Genomic DNA, 7,477 nt, shown 5'->3' with positions numbered 1-7,477 from the left:
GAGAACAGGAGTATGCTTCCTTTCTGTAAACCAGAGCTAGCAGGGTGGCTCTGTCAAAGCGGCCCAGAGACCAATGGAGTGCTCAGTCTGTCAGCTTGGGTCCTGTTCTAGTTGTCTCCACCTTCAGTGTGCCTCGTCATCTCCTGTCTGCCTACCCCCTCCACTGGCAGGGTAGGCAAAGGGCATGGAAGCAAGTGACCTTTCCCCCAGATCCAGCACCCTTGGCCACCCTAACCTCCCTGTTAGTACCGTGGTCCATGACTTGCTCTCCCATCTGGGACACATGGTATCTCTCAGTTGCTCTGGCCAGGGCTGCCAGGCAGCAGTGCAAACCCTTAAATTAGACAAAATCCAGACTCATGAGGGCCCACGGGAGCAGAAACCTCACAGACATCTTGGTCATTTTCAGTCTCCAAGGGCCATTCATTAGTCCCAAAGTCCCAGTCTGGTTTTAAAGTTCCTGAGTGGAAGAAACATCTCTGAAGACATCATGTTAACCTACCTCATTTCTGATAAGGAATGTGCAAGGCCACAGCTGGCCTCTGAGACTTCTGGTTCCAAGCAATGGATATCCCAGGGGTATCACTGAGGGCAAGGCCAGGGTAGATAGAACCCCAGCCTGTGGCTTCACTTTGCAATGTCAGATGTGGTGTGCTTAGACTTACATAGTGGATGCCAAACATCTGGTCCCAACCCACAGTTAAATAATCCATTGAGGATGCCTAGAGAGGCAGTTAGGCAGTTACTTGTAGCAGCAAAGGTTGTGTGGCAGTCCCTCTCTGACCCTGGTGCTTCAGCAATAGTGCACACAGCAGTTGGAGATGGATGATGTAGCCCAGCACATGAGGCCTGCTGAAAGCAATGCAGCTTGCCTACCCATCTTGGAACAAATCTACCAGGCAGGGTAGTGCCAGGAGAATCCTGCAATCCAAGGAGAGGCCAGCTTGGTGTGCTGCAGGCCAGGGTGCCCCTTGGAAAGTCAGGCCTCCTGCATCTGGGGATGCTTCGTTGAACTTAACTCAAGAGCTCCCTCTTCCTCCCTCCCTTGCTTTTTCATGTTCAGGATGGAAGTAAGGTTCTCATGCTTGCCAGGCACTACTTACTCCATGGTGAGAACACTAGCCTGGACATCTACCCTCTTCCCGGGTCGCTCCCTGTGTGATACAATTTGGTGTGTGTGTGTGATGCTGCACACCAGAACATTAAAACTAACTTGTCTTTTGAACCTTAATCCATCCCAGCCCTTGGCAGCTCTTAATAGACACCCTGCCTCTCCAAACTAAATCTTTTTAGATTCTACATATGCCTGCGAGCATGAGTGGCTTCCTTCATTTAGCATAATGTTACACAGGTTTCCCCACGTTGTTGAAATAGTAGGATGAACTTCAACAAAGACAACAAACTACAAAATGTAGAAAGGCCAGCCTTGTCAACAAGTGAAATCCAGAAAACTGGATGTGCACATGTAAAAGGAGAAACTGGACTTTTATCACACACACACACACAGAGAGAGAGAGAGAGAGAGAGAGAGAGAGAGAGAGAGAGAGAGAGAGAGAGAGAGAGAGAGAGAGAGAGAGAGTGTTAAGAGAAGCTTTTTCTTTGAGAGAAGCTTTTCCGCCAGCCTGGTTCTAGTGCTGCATCAATCCCAAATAAACACACAGGAGGCTATATTAATTATGAAGCTGCTGGCCTTGCTTGTTTCTTACTAGCTAGCTCTGACTTAAGTAATTACCCCATAATTGTTAATCTAAGTATGTTTCTTACCGGAGAATAGTTCCAGGCTTCCTACCCTCATGGCGTTACATGTTGACTCTTGTGTTTCTCCTTCCCAGAATCCTCCTGGACTCCTAGCCCCACCTATCTAGATTCCTATTGGCCAGCAGTAATTTATTGACATATACACAGGACTTCCCCAACAAGAGAGAGAGAGAGAGAGCGCGAGAGAGGGAGAACTGAGATGGACTGAAGACTTAAAACAAGGGACCTGAACCACTTTCTGCCCAGAAATGACACCAGAGACATCAAGCCTCAAAGAATAGGCAACAAGAGCAAACCAGACAAGTGAAACGCTGCTCCCAGTGACAGCAATGGGGAGTGCAGGGGACACTCAGGTGCAGAAATGGTGTAAGCAAGAAGGCTTACTGCCCAGAATACATGAGAAATCCACAGAGCTTAATACCAAGAACACAGCAGCCTGCCTAAAATTGGGCTCAAAGACCAGCAAGGTAGTTCAGAGGGTAAAAGTTCTTGCTGAGCAAGCCTAAGGGCCTTAGTTCAATCTCTGGTGCCCATGTAAAAGTGAGAGAAAAGGCCTCACAAAGCTGTCCTCCGAGCTCCACACACATGCCATGCCACGTATGCACCCAAGCATGCCTGTGCACATGCATGCACACACACATACACACACCTTAAAAAGATTAAATAACTCTTCCCCCAGACGTCTTTAAATGCTGACCATGGGTCATCAATGATCATCATTAACTTTGGGGAATTGAAAAAGACATTCCTAACCCTTAAGATTAAATTCTTTCTGCTAATTCAAATTTCTTACGGAAGGATTTGTCAAGAATATTGGGAAATTCAAGCAATTAGCAACATTATCAACTCGATTTTTTAAAAATAATCATGTTATTGAGTTGTGGAGATGGCTCAGTATGCCAAGGGCTTGTTGAGCAAGCCTGAAGACCCGAGTTCCTATCTCCAGCTTCCATGTAAAAGCTGGTATGGCAGCACGTCTATAATCTAAGTATGTAGGGTGTGAAGACAGGCAGATCTCAGGGGCTCTCTGGCAAGCCAGTCTAGCTAATACAGCAAACTCCAGGTTCAGTGGCCTCCTGAAGAATGATACCTGAGCTTGACCCCCAGTCACCACAGGCAAGCAGGCACACACAAATACACATAAAAGAAGTGGAAAGGCTGTTTTAGAGGGTGAAGCAGTTTGAACGGTGTTAACATGCCCTTCTCTGCTAAGGATTTAGCATGCTTCTGGAGTGAGTGTTTTTCAAATTGTTGGATTAGAAACTGCCATCAATTTACTTTAAGATGCTTAAAGGTTTGTATACTTTGATACTTTTCCCATAATGCAAAACCTAACAGCAACAGATTAAAGAGACAAAAAAGAACTTACCTAGTGACACACACACATAAATGCCCAGTGTTTCCTTGGGTGGAAGGAAATGTCTTTTTCCTCTTCTTGACAGGGAAACAATGAGGAAACACTGGGAAGGGATAATCCCATTTCACGCTCCTCAGGGGTGCCTAGAAACCCAGTTTAGTGCAATCTGTGCAGGTTCGGCCTGTGGGCTAATGGGTTGTGCTCAGTACCTGCCGTGCTGACACATGGCTTGGTGGGAAGAGCTGTGCATGAGGACAGCTGACCTGGCCACGCCCGGCAGGCTGCATGCCCCACCCCCCAGTGATGTCCAGAGCTGAAGGAGGATCTGCACACCTTTGGGCTGGCCCCACATATGTCCACAGACATCAGGACACACCCCAGGCTGCCCAGGATAGAGCTGACCAAGGGAGGCCTGTTGTAAACCGAACTTCCTGCTGACTTTTAGGGCGGCATTGACTTCTTTTGCCTCAGAAGCTAGCTGTATCTGACACTGAGTTGTATGTGCTCCAGTGTCTTCATGTCCTCAGCTAAGCTTGCCATAGGAATTGCTTGAGTTTTCCTAGTCTCTTTTCGCTGCTCTCTCGCCACACATGCCGCCGTCGTCATAACGTTCCATTATGATGAAACTCACAAAGGCTGGTTAAAAAAAAGAAAAAAATTCACAGTGACTCCAAGAAAATGGCTCCTCCCCCAAAGGAGGTGGAAGATAGAGAAGATGATGACGATGAGAGCAGTGGAGAAGAGGTTGTCATCTCTCAGAAAAAAAAGGCAAGAAGGCTACCACAAGTCTAACAAAGAAGGTAGCAAAAGCATCGGTAGCAACTGTTAAAAAGAGGTGCCGGTCACTCCATCCAAAGAATGGTAAGGATGCCAAAAAGCAAAGAGGATAAGGAAGATGAAGATGACGGTGATGAGGATGATAAAGGGGATGAACTTGAGCTGCCAGTTGTGACAGCAGTAAAACCAGAGAAAGCAGCCGTTGTTCCTGCCTCAGGATGGAGGATGAGGAGAAAGATCAATCTGAAGAAGATGCTATGGAGATCACACTGGCCAAGGGGAGAAAGCGCTTGTAAAAGTTGTTCCTGTGAAAGCCAGGAGTGTGACTAGGAGGAGGATGAAGATGAGGAGGAGGAGGAAGATGATGAGGAAGAGGAGGAAGAGGAGGAGGATGAAGATGAGGAGGAGGAGGAGGAAGGTGAGGAGGAGGATGAAGATGATGATGAGGAGGAGGAAGATGAAGAGGAGGAGGAGTAAGATGAAGAGGAGGAGGAGGAGGAGAAAAAAGACCAGGAGCCTATTAAGGCAGCAGCTGGAAAACAAAAAAAGGAAATGACCAAACAGAAAGAAGCTCCTGAAACCAAGAAACAGAAAGTGGAAGGCTCAGAACCACACATTTCAACCTGTTCACTGGAACCTTAATCCCAGCAAATTTGCTGCTGAGTGAAAAGTTGCCACCAGCGAACTTTTTCCTAAGACTGACCTTGCTGATGTGGGTGTTAGAACTAGTACAAACAGGAAAGTTGGTTGATGGGAAAGTCCTGTGTATATGTCAATAAAGCACAGTTGGCCAATAGGGAAGCAAGATAGGTGGAACTAGGAGTCTAGGAGGATTCTGGGACATGTAGTGAAGAAGCTGCCACCATGTGATTCCCAGGAAGAAGCGATGCAAGTCTGCATTTCTCAGAAAGATAAATCCTTATAAAAATATATATTGGTGATTATAGGTCAATAATTAAGTCAGAGTTAGCCAATGAGAAACAATAGCAAATGGCCAACACCTTCATAATATAGTGTCCTGTGTGTTATTTGGGGGTTCAGACAGCTTGGCAGGGCCCAAGCAGCTGGTGAGAAGGCTACACATTACAGTTGGTTATGTGGATTTTGAGTCTGCTGAAGACTGAGAAAAGGTCGTGGAGCTCAATGGTTTTAAAAAATGTTTGGCAATAAAATTAAACTAGAAAAAAAAAAAGAACAGAAAGAGGCATTAAGAAAGCTTGAGCTGCACGAATACTTTAGCCAAAAAGCCATCTTTCAACACCACTGAGGATGAAGTGTCTGAAGATGCCATGGAGATCAGATTGGTCAGCGAGAATGGGACAAGCAAAGGGATCGCTCATGAGATTAATGCAGAAGCTGATGCAGAGAAAACATCTGAAGAAAAGCAGGGGACAGAGCCTGATGAGAGAGAGATCTGCTTCACTCTACTGCACCAGAGAAAGGACAAAGGCAAGAGAGAGCTGGAAGAAAAGCACTTGGAGTGAAGCAAAGTCTTTGGTTTTAACTTCCCTACAGTGCGAAAGAAGAATCTCTTCAGGAAGTATTTGAGAAAACAACTTTTATCAAAGTGCCCTTGAATCCAAACGACATATCTAAAGGGCATGCATTTATAGAATTTGCTTCATTTGAAGATGTTAAAGCTTTAAACTCCTGAAAGAAAATGGAGATTGAGGACAAAACAACCAGGCTGGAATTACAAGGACCCAGGGGATTGCCAAATCCAAGAAGTCAGCCATCCACAACTCTGTCAGAGATCTGTTGGAGGAAATCATTGAAGAGACCTTAAAAGAATCACTTGAGGGCTCTATTCTTGCAAAAATAGTCACTGGTCAGGAGACTGGGTCTTCCAAAGGGTTTGGTTTTATAGACTTCAATAGTGAGGAAGAACCAAAGTTGTCAAGGAAACCCTAGAAGATGGTGAAATTGATGGAAACATGGTCGCCTTGGACTGAGCCAAGCCCAGGTGAAGGTGGCTTCAGTGGGGGCAGAGGAGGAAGGGCAGGTTGGTAGCAGAGGCCAGGGAGGCTTCCAAGGTGCCAGAAGAGGAGAACAAAGGTCAAGTCACAAGAACAGAGAACCAAGTTTGAAAATTTTCTCTCATTCCTGCCTTTCGCTCTTCATTTGAAAGAAAGGACTCTGGGTGCTTAGTCTTTCCTGTTCAATGACAGAGCTATTTGGGGACATTTTAAGACATTAAGTACACAGCCATGTCATCTAACATTTCAAGAGAGATACCCTGTTGGTTTTGACTGGATATTTATATAAACTTTTTTTTTTTTTTTGTCTTTTGAGACAGGGTTTTTTTTGTGTGTAGCCCTGGCTGTCCCTACTTGCTCTCTACATAAACCAGCCTGGCCTCAAACTCAGAAAGATCCACAGCCTCAGAGGAGCACTCTGCCTTCCAAATGCTGGAATTAAAGGCATGTGCCACCACCACTCAGTCATATAACTTTTTTGTTGTTTTTTTTGGGGGGGGTTGGTTTTTTGAGACAGAGTTTTTCTGTGTAACTGCCCTGGCTACCATGGAACTCGCTTTGTAGACCAGGCTGGCTTCAAACTCACAGAGATCCACATGCCTCTGTCTCCTGAGTGTTGAGATTAAAGGTGTGTGATAGACCTAACCCTTATCTGTATGTCTTGAATGTATATTGTTTCATCCCATGTATAAAATTACCTTTTCCTACACACATACACATACATACACACACACATTCACACATGCTCACACACATGTACACACACACTAATGACCTCCAATAATGTGAAGGCTACTTAATGGGTAGCCATTTTGTTAGAACCAAAAAGAGCTACTTCAGGCCACTGACAGCAATGGTCCTCATGAATGACTTCTTATCCCATTCTTCTACAATGAGTAAGTATTGTTTTTATAATCATACAAAGACCATTTAAAACAAGACATTACCCAAATGCTCCCTGTCCCTACACCTTGACAGCTCTGTGGTCCACAGGAGAGAGGTTGGGTCCAAGGACCAGCAGTCATAGTCATGAAGAGGGAGAACTACAGAGCTGAGCCAGTGAGGTCAAGGTGAAGAGGAGGATGCAGAAAGTGGCAGAGTTAGCTGGAGGCTGCGTAGCCAAGTTATAGGACTCTCCAAAGGACAGCACAGCCACAGGTGGATTCCTGCTGGGACAGGAAGCTGGCAATGTGGAAAGCTTCAAGTCTGGGATTTCAGAGCTCTGCTTGCTTTAAAGGGAAGATGCCCAGAAAGCATTTGTGCTGCCCAGTTCCATCTCTTCAGTGTTCATGCTCTGAACAGTCTGAAAAGTCCAGGTATCTGAGGTGAAATCCTTGTTTCCACAAGCTGGCCGGCCTCACCTCAGCCCTGGCTCTTTTCCCTTTGTAAGTTTTCGTAGCCCTGGCTTCTCAGAAGAGAAGGCCTGCTCTAGACCTGGAATAGCCATGTAGCAGGGGAAAGGGCTGTGACAGCAGACTCCCCAGCCCCTCACACTGTGCTGTCTTCAATGCTGACAGGAAATCTCATGTGCCACCACCATCCAGCACAGATGGGGAGAAAGAGGCTCAAAGGAGAATGTCTTGGGCTGGAGAGATGGCTCCATGGGTAA

The sequence above is a fragment of the Mesocricetus auratus genome, unplaced genomic scaffold, assembly GCF_017639785.1.
Source record: "Mesocricetus auratus isolate SY011 unplaced genomic scaffold, BCM_Maur_2.0 Super-Scaffold_4256, whole genome shotgun sequence".
Lineage (NCBI taxonomy): Eukaryota > Metazoa > Chordata > Mammalia > Rodentia > Cricetidae > Mesocricetus > Mesocricetus auratus.
The sequence above is the reverse complement of the archived record's forward strand: the minus strand, read 5'-3'. Positions refer to the sequence as shown.